This window comes from Rousettus aegyptiacus, unplaced genomic scaffold (genome assembly GCF_014176215.1).
Source record: "Rousettus aegyptiacus isolate mRouAeg1 unplaced genomic scaffold, mRouAeg1.p scaffold_m13_p_2, whole genome shotgun sequence".
NCBI lineage: Eukaryota > Metazoa > Chordata > Mammalia > Chiroptera > Pteropodidae > Rousettus > Rousettus aegyptiacus.
In genome coordinates, this window is record NW_023416295.1 from 146,624,682 (window position 1) to 146,641,793 (window position 17,112).

At 33.9% G+C, this 17,112-nt stretch overlaps 1 protein-coding gene across 2 annotated transcripts in view; it reads left to right on the forward strand.

Moving 5' to 3' along the window:
• Positions 1–17,112, forward strand: part of ST8SIA1 (ST8 alpha-N-acetyl-neuraminide alpha-2,8-sialyltransferase 1) — a 116,444-nt gene that overhangs the window by 91,156 nt on the left and 8,176 nt on the right. The window lies entirely within an intron of this gene.

Below are 17,112 nucleotides of genomic sequence, written 5' to 3' on the forward strand. Positions count from 1 at the left end.
GTTTTCAACAACTGTAATATAATTAACTCTTAAACTCTGTTTTTACTTAGCCACAGAATCAACGGTTTTGCAGTTTACTGAGGTTCATCTGGGGCTGTTTGCAGTTCATGATTTGAAAGAATTGGAGGTGAAATGAGTATATAATTAGTCCTTAAAGTTGAAGAGAGCAAGTGAGACACACCTTCTCACCTCTTTATTTTCTTCACTTTGCTTTTTCCCATCTCCATCTTTGTTCAATGTGGCAGAAAATAATGGGATCAGTGATAGGGAGGGAAGTGATTTTGTTCCTTTTGTGTCTTCATATCTCAAACACTGCCATATGAGCTTCTGGTTGCCTGATTTTATCTTTCCATTTGTTTTTTGGAAATATTTTAAATTCACATTCTCATTCTCTTGTCCCTTTGTTTTATATTCTTCTGTTCCCTATCTCTTCTTTTTTCCTCATCTATCTTCACTCTTTCTCCTTTTTTTTCCTGGTGATGGTATAAATTGGAGAGTTAGGGAGTAATAGTGTGGATGAGCAGGGTGCATGTCTGAGAGGACTGTGTGCTTTTCCAAGAAGACTGGCAGCTCAGGTGAAGTCCATCTTGGTGCTGGGAGGTAAATTAAATATAGCTGAAGAGAGTGCCCAGAGGTGGGCTTGAGATAATATCTCCAGTTCTTCATAGCCTGTATGTGATATTTTGGAAACCTTGACATTCCCACACTTCTAGTGGGAAGATACAAAAATATTAAAAGTACAAATAGAGAAGAAGGAACCCAGGCTGGGAAAAGGCAGCCATGGATTACTGGGACAACAGAGGGGGGGCATAGACTTCAGTATTGGTGGCCAGGTTGTGGCTAAACAAACCAGAGGTACCAGCCACACCTGTGGACACCAGTGCTGGACCCCAGGGACAAAACAAGATCAACCACACCACTTTAGAAACAGCCCAAGGATCCACCATTTCTATGAGGATAGAAAAGGGAGAGAAAGAGAGACCTTCTGAGAGGGGAAAACTAGCTGAGAAGGACTCTTGAATTTTAAATGAATAGAATATTTACACCAAAGACTATTTTACTTTAAAGACACTGAATTACTTTTAATTGGAAAATTTAAGGTTTTCTCCTGCCCTTGGTGAGAATAGGAGCACTAGAACAAGATGAAGGCGACTATTAGAGGGAAAAAGCTAGACTTTTTCACATGAGACTTGTGTGTAAATTTCCATCTCGCTACTAGGGCTGTGTGTGTGCATGTGTGTATATGAGAGAGAGAGAGAGAGAGAGAGAGAGAGAGAGAGACAGAGAGACAGAGAGAGACAGAGAAATAGGTATGTTAATAGAGGTGAACTCTGAATGGTGGAATTGTGGGTGATTATTGTTTTGTCTCTCATTTCAGCATATATTTATTGAACATTTATTACATGACAAATGTACTTCTTTGTGCTTATCTTTATTTCCTAATTTCTCTAGAAGTATACAATTACTATTTGCTTTTGTAAGGGGAGAAAATAATTCAATGCTATTTAAAAATAAATCTACCTAATTCACTCATTGTGGTATTTGAATGGTACATGTCCCATCACGTGAGGTATAAAACAGGACTTGGAGTTGGCTCTTCTGTTTCTGAGTATATGCTTTTAAAGTTGGTTAATGGTAATTCAAGATCTTCAGAAATCATTTTGTAGAGCTTAGATAGAGATTAATTCTCATGCAATTTCTTCATTCATAATTTTAGACCTGCCATGTTGTGATCCTATACAAACCAGCATTCTGCTTTGGTCTTTGGAAGTAGAGCACATTTGCTGAGAAGAACGATACCCTAGTAGTCAAGTGATCATACCCAAAAGGGATTAGAAAGGTTCTTGTAAAAGTCAAGTCTAGTAGTTGATTCTGTTTTTGAGATAATGATCTCTCTATACCACACCAAATACAATGGGCATTCTTTGCAGATAGGTCATGGATACCCTGATATGTCTTCTGGCAATCTGCAAAAGTAAGGTACGGGTGGCACATACTAGTGAGATATTTCCATCTACTCTCTCACAAGTATCAAATACACACTCTAGTGGCTTGTGGGATTTGTAGATGATTAGTTAATAATGATTTCCTTTTGAAGAAATTCTCATCAGGAAGTTTCCCCAAATTAATTATATCTTTTGGCTTGCAATAGCCAGCATTCAACCTGTCAAGTCACCAGCCAAAGGCAGCGTGTAGAACATTAAGTCCTCATTTGTTTCTCAGATTTAGTCAGTGCAGGTGTGTAGCGATATCAAGTGTCCTTGCCCTCTACTCTATCCAGGTTCTTAAGGGCTGCTGGCCACCCCTCTCATTCCCTGGATACTGAGAGGAGAGAGATCCCTACCTTCACACTCTTCCTAGATTTTTAGTTTGATTTGAATTTATGTCACAAGAGAAATTCAAGTTATTTTCTAACTTTTCAATTGATAAATTATCAAAGAAAGAGACTCTAATTCTAAAAATATAATAAATTTAAAGTACTATGTGATTTAGATTTATGACAAAGATTTTACTGGCAAAATTTTAAAAATTGAATTATAATTGAGCAATAGATTATGTAATTAAGTGTGATACCTAGAATAAATGTTCAGTATATTAAAAATATTCCTGCAAATGCAAAACGTTTCATTAATTGCCTTAAATTACATGAGGGACATTGATAAATTCTTTGTGATAAAATAAAGATAGTTCATTTTATAATTCTTTCATAAAACTTTACTTATATTTAGCTTTTCTCTTTTTGATTGTGGAAAAGGGAATCTTTGATATTTTTTTCTGGCTCTAAATATAAATGTCTAACAAACTATATGAAATTGACCATTTTTACTGACCACCTACACTTATTCTTTCCTTGTCATTTCTAAGTTTTCACTGACAGTTTAGAATATCAGTCACATATTTAATTTTTTTAACAAAATAATGAAAAATGAATATACAGTTATACTCACCTCGGTATTCCAATAATGACTATATAAACACATGCCAACTACTTTCTGCCTATGAAGTGGTTTTGTTGTTGTTAATTTATAATTTGCTTCCTTAGAGATAATGTTTATTTATCTGGAGTTCTTTAAGAATTGGTTTCCTATCACTTGTTCTTTCAGAGAGGAGAGGAAAGATGGTGATGATGATGATGATGGTGTTGGTGATAGTAATAGTGATGATGATGATGATGGTGGTGATGATGGTGATGGTGAAATTTTAGATGAAAGCTAAAAATGATGAAAGTTCTATGTACTGAGCACTTTAGAATCTAAGTGCAACACACATGTGAATTCATCTAGTCTTCACAGCAACTCTACGACTAGGTGCTTTTATTGCCTCCATTTTTTTTCTGATGAGAAAATTGAGACACAAAGAGATGAAGTGACTTGCTGAACGTTCCAATTTGCCTGTGTGGAAGAGACAGAACATTCAGTCTTCACAAAGTGCCTCCTCCATAATTGGAAGCCACATTTGAGATCATCATCTATGTTAGGAATTTTTGTAAGATACAATATGGCAAAATCAATGGGCTTCTAATGCAATCGATTTTTTAAAATTCAAGATTATTACTTTGTGCCAACATTGCCATAATTTTTTTTAATGTAAAGGGTGATTTTCCACAGATAAGAACATGTCTTACTTAATTTTATGTTTCAAAATAAATAAATATCTGTTTTTTAAGTTTAGTAAGGTTTTAATTTCATATTGAAATTTAGAGAAATTAATATAATTGTTATTTTGAAAAATAGAAAACTGAGAAACTGTAAAAGAACACCCCTCGTCAGAAAAACAACAAGCACAATTTTGTCCTGGGAAAAATGAGATTTTTCTAAATGATTCTGAGGATTAAAAATGATTATATGATTCTTGCATATTTGTCAGAAATTTCATATTCTGTTTACAAGAAAATAAACTAGTGTCTAATGAGAGATTATTATTTAAGAGTGCTATTCAGTTTCTAATTACCCATTTTCTGGTTTAAAGCATAGGAATAGTTTGCATAAAAACCAGTGACAGAAAATGTTGCTCAGCAAATGTGAAAGCAACCAAAAGTATCTCTCATATTATCTTAGTATTCTTGGGGGCGGGGGGACACCTTTTGTGTGTGTGTGTTTTTTTCCTATAGCATATTTTGGAAATAGTTAAATGCGGTTTGTGAAAAAGTTTCAAAAATGCTTAGAAATTCACTCATTCTTTTATACACTTATTCATTCAAAAATGAATGCCTATATTGTATTGAATGCGGATATAGTATTAGGCTTAGAGAACACAAAGATAAAGGATGTTTGCTTTTTCTGAAGGAATTTAATAAAGAAGACATAAAAATTAAAGAGATAATTATATGACAGAGTGATAAGTGTCTTGATAAAAATAAAGTATACTAAGTTAGATACCTAATCCAGTGTTGGAGTCTTGGAAGACTATTCTCTGGTAGATGCTATCCATGAGTTGAGTCCTGAAAGATTAGTAGGAATCACCTAGGCAGAGGTGCCATTCACTTCAGACAGAAGGTGTAGCATGTACAATGGCTTAGAGGCGTGACTGGGCGTGACCCATTTTAGGAACCTCAAATAATTTGATGGCACAAGGGTAGAGGGTGCTGATGACCAACAGCAAAAAGAGAGGCTAGAGATGTAGGCAGTAATTATGTCACAAGAGGCTTCAAATTGCTTCGACTTTATCTGAAGATGAGAAAATGCCATTGAAGAACTCCCCCTTTATGGGAAGTGACACAGTCAAATTTGGGCTTGGCACAGTTACTTGGGAAGACTGAGAGATGAGTTTGAATGCTATTGGATAAAGAGGAAAATTGATGGTGATCAGAAATAAAATTCTGGCACTGAGGATATGCATTAGTTAGAGTGGATTAACTGCTGTAAAAAAAAAACAAACAACAACAAAAACCAAACATAAAAATCTACTTTCAAACCTCTGTAGCTTAATACTACAAAGTGTTTTCTCACTCCCATTGCAATTTGAGGGCACAGAGGGAAGGGTAAGAGTTCTGCTGCACGGTGTTTTTTATGGACCCAAACTTCTTCCATCCAGCGGTTCCACCATTCCCCTAGGGCCACATAATCCTTGACTATATCCTCTTTATTCTGTGCTGCTGATGGAGGAAGGACGAGAGTCAATATTGGTTATTGAGGAGAGATTTTAGGCTCTAGGCCTGGAAGTGTTGTACAGCAGTTTTGTCTAGAACTTAGTCGTGGCACAAGGGAGTCTGGGAAGGAGGAAAACAAATTGGGTTTGGCAAGCACATGCCAATATTCAACAGTTTTTGATCTGAGGAATAGCCATTTCATGCAGCTCAAACTATAAATAATAGGTAGAGAGAGATGGGAAAGTAGACCCCAAAGATATTATAAAAGGGGAGCATAAAAGCTGTGAGAAAGGAAAGGATATATATTTATAGCTGTGTTGAGTCATTGATGTATGATAGTGCCATTTGTTCGGATAAGTAACAGGGATTTTGCAATGGATTTTGGAGGGAAGATGCTAAATTTGGGATACCTCTCACAGATCTCCACAAGACTTACTTCTTTATTTTCTTCAGAGTTCTGCTAAAATGTCACTTTATATAAAATAGCAATACCACCACCCTCTCTTTTCCTCTTACTGTATTTTCTTTACTTCCTTCATGGCACTCCCCACATATTGCTCTTTTTTAAAATTTGTTTATTGGTTGTCTCTTCTCACTTGAATGGAAGCTCCATGAAGGGAGAGACTTTGTCTACATTGTTCACTACTATATTCTGTAGTGCATAGAACAGTACCTGGCACATGGTGGGTACTCAGTAAAAAACTATTGAGTGTATGAATGAAATCAAGTGGAAATGGCCAGTGGTCTATTGGTTGTAATAATAAATGCTAATAATTTTAAGTACTTACTACAGAACAGATACCATTCTAAATACTTTGTAACTATTAATTCATGTAATAAATAATTCCTATAAGCTAGATACAACTAATGTTCCTCTTTTACAGATGAGGAGATTGATGTACATATAGTTTAAGAAATTAGACCAAATTCACATTAGTAAGCATTAGAGATAAGAGTAAAATCTAGGTGCTGGAGCTTTAAACTCTTAACCGTTCGGAGTTCATGCTATGTAATTTTGTAATGTTAGAGAGCTGGACTGGAGACAGAGATTAATTAGGATGTCATCAATATGAATTTAGATGAGAGTAAAGGTCAGCCTATCCCTTGAGTTTTTTTCAAATTGACTTGGCATTCCTAACCTGTATTTGCCAGAGAGGTCAATGCTCTTTCCAATAGTTTGAGAATTTCTGCAAGCTTAAATTTACATGGCCATTGCTTATTCCAATTACCTGTTTCCTTTGATTACCTTCAGTTTACCTATCTCCTTATCTTACCTTCTGTGAATGCTCCTTTTTCTCTACTCTGCAGGAATGTAGACATGGATGAAAGTTTTCTTTCCTTGATTTATCCAGAATACTATTCCCAACAGCATTATGTATATGTAACAAAATTTATAGGTTTGAAGTGACAGAGGCAAAACACTAAAAAATTATCAAGCAAAGAACATAAAAATTGAACATCAGCCATCTCTGTTCTTAAAAGTAGTTCAAGTATCCTGTGATCGAGAATGTCCCCCTGGTTATGTTACATCTGGTCTCTAGTCTCCCGAGATGCTGTTACTCCTCATTCTTTTCTCTCATTCTCTCTTATCTCACCCTTTGACTCTCCTCATCCCCAAATTTCTGTTAACTACTTCTCCTTTCTTCCCTCCACTTCCTGTGATAGGGTCATCATCGTTTCTCCTATAAAATAATGCATGCTACTTAATCCTCATTTTTCTTTATGAGTAAAATCTCAACCTTGATTGGCAGTAGGTCATTCTTTTATTCTTCATTGTTCACCTACCTGGAGATGCAAACAGAGCTGTCTATGTCTAAAGCTTTACCATATTAAGTTGTTTGCATTTCCTGGAACACCTTCCTCTCTCACCTCTGTGCCTTTCCCCGCAGCAGTGTGAGAATGCTCTTCCAGTTCAACTCTGTTTACATAGCTAAATATCCATCTCCTGATTATCCTAATTTTCTCTCCTCTTAACAACATTCCCAGTCTACTTGGGAATCTCCACTCTTCAAATATTTTAAAAGTTTGCATTCTTAGGACATATTTTAACATACTATGTGTGAAGGAAAGAGCTTAGTATGATATCTTTTTTGCAATCTGATAAAATATTTTCCTATAGAAGAGACACCCCCACAGGATAAGAAGGTACAGAGGAGGAAAGATTTGTAAGTCAACAAAATTAATGTTCATTGACAGAGGAAGAGGAAACAACAGCTGGATAAACAGCTGTGCAAAGAGACAGAAAAATGACAGTGAGCAATCTCGAACATGGCAAATGGTCCAAAATATTAAAAAAGCAAAGTAAATAATATGAGGAAATGAGTTAAGCTACTGGAAAATTACTGAATATTTGAACAGGAAGTAAATAGTAAGGTAAGTGTTCAAATAAAAGTTATAGAGAAAAAGTTAGAAAAACATTTATGTGAACTATTAAAATGAAATATAATTAAGAGATAAATTTACTTGAGCATTTGTGACCTTTTTTGTAAATGTGTTTTATATGATACAGACAAATAATAATATTAAAAAATTTAAAGGAATAAATTCATGATCGTTCTAATTTATTGTGTTGAAAAGAGTAAACTGGAAACTCAGTTTTTTGCATTTATGTGATTACTAAGGTGCACGACCTTTCAAAAGGAAATGTTTAATAACACAAGTAACACATTTATGTACTAATCTTCTTAAAAAATGAAAGCATTTCAGATGAAGCTAAAGTTTCCCTTGACTCATTACTCATACCCCCATACTAACTGTTCTCCTCAGAAATAGCCATTGTTTTCAGCTTAATGTGTATCCTAAAATTTTCCTATGCATTTACATACACACATGTAACTATCTAAAATATATATCTCTATCCTATATGATAATCCACTGTATAAATTGCAGTAGTAATTATGCAGTTTCTTTGTTTTTCACGTAATGTTTTGGAAATATGTCTATTTCAATATAAATAGAGCTGTCTGTGTCACTAAAAGAGCTGCCTTGTATCCATAGTATGTATATAACTATTTATTTCACCATTCCCTCAGTGATGTACATATAGGTTGTTTCTAATTTTCTGCTTACTTCAGCAAATATTCTTGAATATTTACTTAGTACCATGTGCCAAGCATCCTTCTTGGTGCTGTAGTTCTAGCGAGAAACAAAACAAGGTCCTCCTTGTGGACATTCAGGAAGACACAAATGATAAACACACATACATACATATATACATACACATATACATACATACATACACATACATACACATACATGCGTGTGTGTACATATATATGTATATAAGTACATACACACATATAATAAAATGTCGTGTAGTGATAGATACTGTGAAGAAATGCCACAAAGGCAAAAGATGGAGTGGTCAGGAAAACCTTTTCTGAGGTGCTTTTATTTGAGTCAAGACCTGAGAGAAATGAGGAAGGTTGCTCTGCATATATCAAGGGCACCAGCTGAGAACTGGAAGGGCTGAGTCAGTAGGTGTGTGTATTGAAAGTGCCAAATGACCTTCTAAATTGTCTGGAACAATTTATACTCCCATGAGTAAAAATGGGAGTATGAAAGTACCCATTTCTCACACTTTTTAAAATAATTATTTACATGTTTCTTAATTTTTACCAATTGGATATATGGAAAACTGCTCTTTTGCTATAGTTATAATTGGTATGAATTTTATATTTATGATTGTGCATATTTTAATATTGGCCCTGTGAATTTCTTATCTCAGACTTGGTAGTTCCATGTCATTGTTCATTTTTCTATTGTATTATTTGTATATTTGTTATTGATTTTTAATTTTTGAATTCTGGATAGAATTCTTTATATTTTATAAACATTTCTTTCAATCTGTTGCTTATGTAAATTTTTTCTTATAGAAATCTTTAATTTTGAAGCAGTAATTTTTATCTGTCTTTTCCTTTATGGATTTTATGTTTAGTGCCTTAACAAGGCCTTTCGTAAGATATTAAAAATACTTCTCATGCTTTCTTCTAATTTTATAATATATCTTTAATTTATCTTAATTTTAGTTGTCTGAACTTAATTTATGAACAGTGTAAAGTAAGAATTTATCTTAGTTTCTATTATTTGGTTAGCCACTGGTCCTAGTATAATTTTTGAAAGTCGATTTTTTATGATTTGGTTTGAAATGTCACTTTTATAATATAGGAAATCCCAAAATATGCCTAGGTTCATTTGTAGACTCTGTCTCTTGTTCCATTATATAATGTCTGTTCTTACATGGGGCCCACTGTATTTTTATTACTATAGCTTTATAATCAGTTTCCTTATTTGTTAATTCTTTGTTACTCATTTGTCAAAAATTGTCTTAAGTGTGTATACTGATTTACTTTTCATGTGATTTTTTAAATTATCATATCAAATTTTGATGATAATAACATTGGAAGTTTTGTTGAGATTGCACTGAACCTATACATTTATTTGGGGAGATACCTTTCAATATACATTATTATCGCCATAAAAATGTTATATGTTCACTTTTAGCTTTATTTCAAGGTGTTGGGTACATTGTTTCTATTACAAAGGAAATCAGATATTTTATCATGTACTTTCTAAAATGTGATTGGTATTGTGTAGTGAAGATATGATTTTTCATCAAGACTTTTTTTTTTAGGAAAGTTTTAGGTTTACAGCAAAATTGAGAGGAAAGTACAAAGATTTCCCATATGCCTCCTACCCACACACACATAGACTGTTTTATTATCAGCGTCCCCACCAGAGCTGTGCATTTGTTACAATTGATGGACCTACATCAACACATTATAATCACCCAAAGTTCATTGTTTACATTATGGTTCGTTCTTGGTGTTGTACATTTTATAGGTTTGGACAAATGTATAACCACATGTGTCCATCATTATGGTGCCATACGGTGTATTTAAATTGCCCTTAAAATCCTCTGTGCCCTATCTTTTCATCCCTTTCTTGCCTTCTAATCCCTGGCAATCACTGATCTTTATAGTATCTTCAAGTTCTTCCTTTTCCAGAGTGTTATATAGTTGGAATCATACAGTATGTAACCTTTTCATACTGGCTTCTTTGACTTAGTAATATGCATTTAAGGTTCCTCTCTGTCTTTTCATGGCTTAATAACTCATTTCTTTTTAGTGCTGAGTCATAGTCCATCATATGGATTTAACAGCATCTATCCACCTACCGAAAGATATCTAGGTTGCTTTAAATTTTGGCAATTTTCCATAAAACTTGCAAGTATGAATAAAGCAGCTATAAACATGCTTGTGCAGGTTTCTGTTTGGACATAAATTTTCAACACTTTTGAGTAAATACCAAGGAGCGCGATTGCTGGATTGTATGGTAAAAGTATGTAATTTTGTAAGAAATTGCCAAACTGTCTCCCAAAGTGGCTGTACCATTTTGCATTCCTACCAGCAACGAGAGAGAGTTTCTATAGCTCCACATCCTCATCAGCATTCTGTATTGTCAGTGTTCTGGATTTGGGCCATTCTCATAGATGTGTAGTGTTATCTCACTGTCATTTTAATTTGTATTCCCCTGATGGTATATGATGTGAAGCATTTTTCATATGCTTATTTGCTATCTGGTGAGGTGTCTGTTAAAGGCCTTAGTCCATTCTTAAAAAAATATTTTTATGTTGAGTTTAAAGAATTTTATGTATATTTTGGATAATAGTTCTTTATAAGCTATATCTTTTGCATATGTTTTCTTCCAGGCTGTGGCTTGTCTCATTCTCTTAATGTTGTCTTTCACAGAACAAGTTTTTAATTTTAATGAAGTCCAGCTTATCAGTTATATCTTTTGTGGATCATGCCTTTGGCCTTATATCTAAAAGTCATTACCATAGCCAACACCATCCAGGTTTTCTCCTATGTTATCTCCTAGAAGTTTTTTACTTTTGCATTTTACATTTAAATCTATGATCCATCTTGGGTTAATTTTGCAAAGCATGTCAGGTCTGTGTCTAGATTCATTATTTTGCATGTGAATATCCAGTTATTCAAGCACCATTTGCTCCACTGTATTGCCTTTGTTCCTTTCTCAAAGATCAGTTCACTGTATTTATGTGGGTCTATTTCTGGCCTCTCTATTCTGTTCCATTGGTCTATTTGTTCTTTCCAACTTTGCCAGTACCACCCTGTCTGGATTATAGCAAGCCTTGAAGTAGGGTAGTGGCAGTCCTCCAACTTGGTTCTCTTTTAATATCATATTGACTATTCTAAGTCTTTTCCCTTTCCATATAAATTTTAGAATCAGTTTGTTGATATCCACAAAATAACTTGCTTGGATTTCGATTGGGGTTGCACTGAATCTATAGAACAAGTTGGAAAGAACTGACATTTGACAATATTGAGGCTTCCTATCCATGAACATATAATATCTTTCTATTATATTTAGTTCCTTGATCTCATTTATTGGCGTTTTGTAGTTTTCTTTCCATAGATCTCACACATATGTTAGACCCATGCCTAAGTATTTCATTTGTAGAAGTGCTCATGTAAATGCTATTGTGTTTTTTATTTCAAATTCTACTTGTTTATTGCTGGTATATGGGAAAGCAACTGACCTTTGTATGTTAACCTTGCATCATACAACCTTGCTATAACCATTTATTAGTTCCAGGAGTTTTCCGTTGATTTTTACATACTTAAAATATGTTTTAAAAGATTTTTGCTAGTGTAGCGTATGTATCTATGTTGTTGATATTTCATTTTATTTTATTTTATTTCTGATATTACCTATATGATAATTATTTTAATGTATTTTCTTTTGCGACATACTGTATGGTCATTTTCAGAAATTTTCTTTTTATGTTTAAAAGCAATAGACTTTTTCATTGAAGACTCTCACTATGGAGAGTGGATTTGTGAATATCTGACTTTTAATCAGTTTTGCTATATATATTTTGAAACTATCTTATTAGGTGCATAAAGTTTCTTGAGTATTATATTTTTTAGTGGCATTGTTCATTTGATCAATATAAATTGCTTTATGTTTTTATGATTAAAATTTTTTAATTTTCATTTTTACCAAAATAGTACATAGTTTACAACATCAAATACTATTAAAATGGGAAGCTTGAAATGGAAAGCAGTGAGCTCCTATCCCATACTCCTGTGAGTAATGTTCTAAGACTTTCAACTTCTCTAGCTGTTTTTTTTTGTTACGTTTGAAAGCAGCATGCTTACTTACAATTTAAAATTTTTTCATTTATCTACCGATTTCTTATGGAAAAGGTTTATCTTTCTTAAAGTGCTCTTTTCGGCATTCCCTCCTCCCCCTATACACAGTTAAAATTTTTGGCCTCTCAATTCAGTTATATCACAATCTAAATCAATAGTCAGTAGTTACCTTAGTGTTTACAGTAAGTACTGTTCATATCTGAGACAAAAAGGTCTATTGCAAGTATTTAACATCTTAAACTTTTCATTTTTCCCCAGAGCAAATATAAGTTTTCCTTGCAACAGACAATTCATCTCCATAGTCCCGCTGGAGCTACAAATCTACTTTCGTTACTGCCACTGTGTTAGTCTATCAGGGGTACATTTTTGTTGTTGTTAAGACATTGTTTCAGGATCTATTTTTTTTTATCTCGCTAGAATGCGATTGATGGCTTTTGAGGCCTGCCCTGTAGCTGCTATCCTGGAGCTTTTCCTTTATCGTTATATGTTTTAATTACTAATAGCTCTTTCTTATTATGTAAATTTCCTTTTCCTTTTTATAGCATTCTACTCTTACTTCATGGATGCCATAATTATTAATATTCGTAAAAAAACTAATTATACATTTTTAAAGAGGATTTCTTTCTTTCTTTTTTTTTTGTCCGTTGAATAATCTTGGTTTCCTCTGAATTCTTTTGCTCTTTATTTTTGTTCTCTGTCTCTCATGCCAGAGACTTTCCTTCAGTCTCCTGATCCTGACTGTTCTTATTTGGTAACTGGAAGCTCTGTGCAAAGACTGAACTTGTTAATAGTTGGGCTTTACTTTCAGGTGACTCCCAAATGTCATTATCTCCAGGTATTTCTTTTGGCTTGTTATTTTCAATATTCTACTTGAGAACTGTAAGCTTTGCTTCCAATATTGCATGAGTTGAGAAGATTCCCTAGTTTCTTCTAGGCTAGGCTAGCTATCTGGGCATGGAGTCACTATTCCTTCCTAGCCGCTGACACACACTACCACCACCCACTACACACACACACACACACACACACACACACACAAACACAGTGATATTTGACCAGTTCATGATTATATGGTTCAACTCACCTGAATGATCCTGATGACCCATAATCTTAACAATAACTGTGTTGAATGTTCCAAGATACTCACCTTCTCCAGTATCTCTTGTCTTTAGGCACATGGCACTGCTACCATTTAGAACGATGCTTGGCAAGTTAGTTTATGCTCTGGTTTCATTCCGTAAGCTTTCTGTAAGTTTTTCAGAGGTAGCCTAGATTTGGGGATTCACTGAATGTTGCCTTTTTTGTCAGGGAGGATGTAGATTTTTAAAATCATTTTTTCCTCTTGTTTCTAGAGATTTGCTGAAGGAGGAAAGAGCTGGACCCTTACTGATTCTATTCATTTTGCACCTTGACTAGCAACCTGAAAATGAACATTTTAACATTTTTTATTAATTGCAATTTCTTTTAGATTGTCTTTGTTTTTGTACATTTTCATGTCACCATACTAATATATTTAGACTCAATAGTAAACTTGTATTTGTTATATTTTCTGAAATATTTTTCAGTTATTTTCTCTTTATCTTAGTTATCTTATTTCTTAGTATTGAAATTTCACATCTTGACATAATCAGTTTTGTCAATATTCTCCTTTGTAGAGAATATTTTGTAAATGTCTGACAAGTTCATAATTATTTTTGGCTTTTCTTGTAATGTAGACTTTAAATATTTATCTTACTTATCCTGAAATTATTTTATAATTTTCTTATCAAATATGAATCTATTCCCCCCAAATTTCCAAATCGTTAACTAGTTATCTTGATGTTATTTAATTAATTTAAAAAATTTCATCATTTATCTTTCTAATGTCACATATTGCATTTATCCATAAAATGTGCTATATTTCTGCTTTCTGCTCTGTTCTATTGATGTCTTTTCTAGCTCATGCCATATTATATTAATTTTTCTTTTTAATAATTCATTAGCTGATCTGATTTCATTTGCTTCTTTTTCAATTATTATTTAATAGTTTTCCATTCATACTATATACAACTATTCTGAGCTAAGTTATTAAATTTTAAATGTGAATAAGACTTGTCCTTTGTCTTTAAAGTGTACACATTCCCAAAGGGTGTGATCAGTCATATTGAGGAATTCCAAGAAGATGTCTTTAAAAGATCAAAGTATAAGGAAGAAATAAACTTTTGAAGGAAAAGCTTAAGTTGTGTCTTGCTATATTGATAGAACTTCACCAGGGCAATGAATGTATGAGCATAAAGGAATCTATATATCCAAAAAAAAATGTGAGCAGATACCCATACAGAGATGGCTGGAGTGTAGGGTGAAGGCATGGAGAGTAGCTGAGTATGAGGCTGGAGAGATAAGCTAGAGCACCAATCTTTTACATTTTTAATTGAATTTTGTAATTATTTGGTGAAATTCAAAACCACCCCAATAAACTCTTGATCAGAGTAAGATTCAATATATTAGATATACCATAAATAATTATTTAATTGAATTGAGTTCTTAATATCATTTGTTGAAGAATGAGGTAGATAAAAGTAATAAAATATACAGTATAGACTGTTTTTTAAGTGTCAATAAAATTAAGAGTAAATCCAAGATGTGTGTTCTTTTTCAAAGTTAAAACTGAAGGAGGGAAGACTACCCTCTGCGAGAATAGTCAGTCACCTTTAAGACAGAGCACACAAAATTAGTTGCCCTGGTTTTATCATGGCTGTCTAATTCTCATTAGCATGTTGTCCACTACAAAAATAGGGATAAGTTCCATCAGCCAGCAGAATATTGTAGAATAGGAGTCATTCTGCATAGCAATATGGAGGGAGTTCCTTAAGGGAAACAAAAGGGAACAAATAGAAGTATACTGACTGCTCTAGAATGTTGATGGTGGAATGAAAGAACTAAAATGTTCTAGTTCTTTCTGGGAACAGTATGAGCATAGAAAGAATTTTATTAAGTCCTAACAAAGTTGAAAAGGCAGGAGGGAATACTTCAGTAGATATGGAGAGGCTGAATATTTTAAAGAAGGGAAACCTACTTGAGAACAAGAGTTCTTTAAAAAGTGTGATATAGCTTGTTCAAAGACACAGAGGGGATGAGGGAACACTTCTTGCTCTTAGAAATGCAACAAGGATAAAATTAGATGAAAAGAAATAGATGTTGAGGGGTGGATGCAGAGAAGTAGACAGCCTACGTGGATAGCTTTGATCTTCTAAAGAAGTATATCCCCTGAGCACCTGCATCAAAATCACCAGGGAGTGCTGGAAAAAAATTTGACTCCCTTGATCACTCTCATCAGAGCCCAGGAAGCTGTGATATTAGGTTATTTTAGCTGAAGTTTGAGACCTACTGCTTCAATAAAATCGGTGATTATCTGCAGGTTGTGTCTACATGATTGGGAAAGCATTATTGTTTTAGAAAGAGAGCAGAAGATAGGGATGGGCAATGGGGAGAATAAAAAAAATTGCTAATCAGAGCCTATTTTGAAGTTGGGAATTGAGAATTTGTGTTGGAAAGGCTGGTTCAGTCCCAAAATATGGTTTAGTGTGCTTTCATGACTACTAGGGCAGAGTGATTTCACCTAAAAACCCTGTGATTGCTTCTCTATTTGTCAAAGCCTGGGGAAAATTGCTAAAGCAGGCTGCTGAATCAAGGACATAAAGAAAAACTGAGTGAGTCTCCTTCTTTTGGGCTTGAAAAACATACCTTTCTTGGCAGGCAGAGTTAATAACACTGATTATTACATAAAATCCTGTGGATCTGTGTATTCAGAATTTGGTTTCACATATTTACGATGAGCTCTGCCAGCATGTCAGGCCAGACTCACCTCTGCTCGTTGTGGCTCAGTTCCATTCTTAGATGATGCTACTCCCCTAGCACATCACCTGGGAAGGGCTACTTCCGTGTGTCAAAGTAAATAAAAGTTGCAAGGCCCTAGTCTAATTAATTGTTTTCTTTCTCTGTTTTTACTTGAGCTATATAAGCAACCACTTAACTGATCTCCAGGCCACCAGAAGGTATTCCCCAGAATACCTTCTAAACTGCCAGAGTTACCTTTTTTGACATAGACTCACAACTAAGCAAATGAAATATTTGTAGTTCAAATAGTAAATGCTGTAAGTAATCACTGCTGTAAAGGTTCTTCATCACCACAGAATGAAATCCAAACAAATTAGAGATGCACAAGTTTTTTGCAATATGCTTCATCTTCAACTACTACCTCCATCATTCTTGTCTGCTCATTACAGGAACAATAAATATCCTTGTCATTGTTTTAGTACCCTGTGTACCTTGTCAATGACGAAAGTGTCTCTTCTAGTTTAATTGCTGCTCTTTTGTTGTTTCTCTGAGAAGGTGTATTTAAATTTCATCTCTGTAGCTTTTTTGGACCCCATATCCCTTCCCAGGCAGAATTTATTATTTTTTATCTGTATTTTGTAGTTCTTTATACAGATATCAAATGTCACATTTAGAATATTAGATTGTACTCATTTGTATTTTTGTTTCCACACGTGGACTTGAATTTCTTGAGAACAAAAATTGGGTCATTAAATTTTAATTCCCCAATGCCTGACACATACTATCAATTTTATTTGAATATATCTGAACTTTCATTTTATGTAATCCAAAGTAAAAAAACATAGGAAAGAAGTGTTCTTTGGCACAAGCAACATGGGTAACACTTAGCATCATTTTATAATAGCAATGAGTCTTTTTTTCTATGTAATATTATAGTTACAATATAGCATTGATTAATCTAAATACTGTAGAAGCATAAAATTTCAATGGGAAGACATATTTTAGAGGAAGTTTCTTTGATTTGCAGAT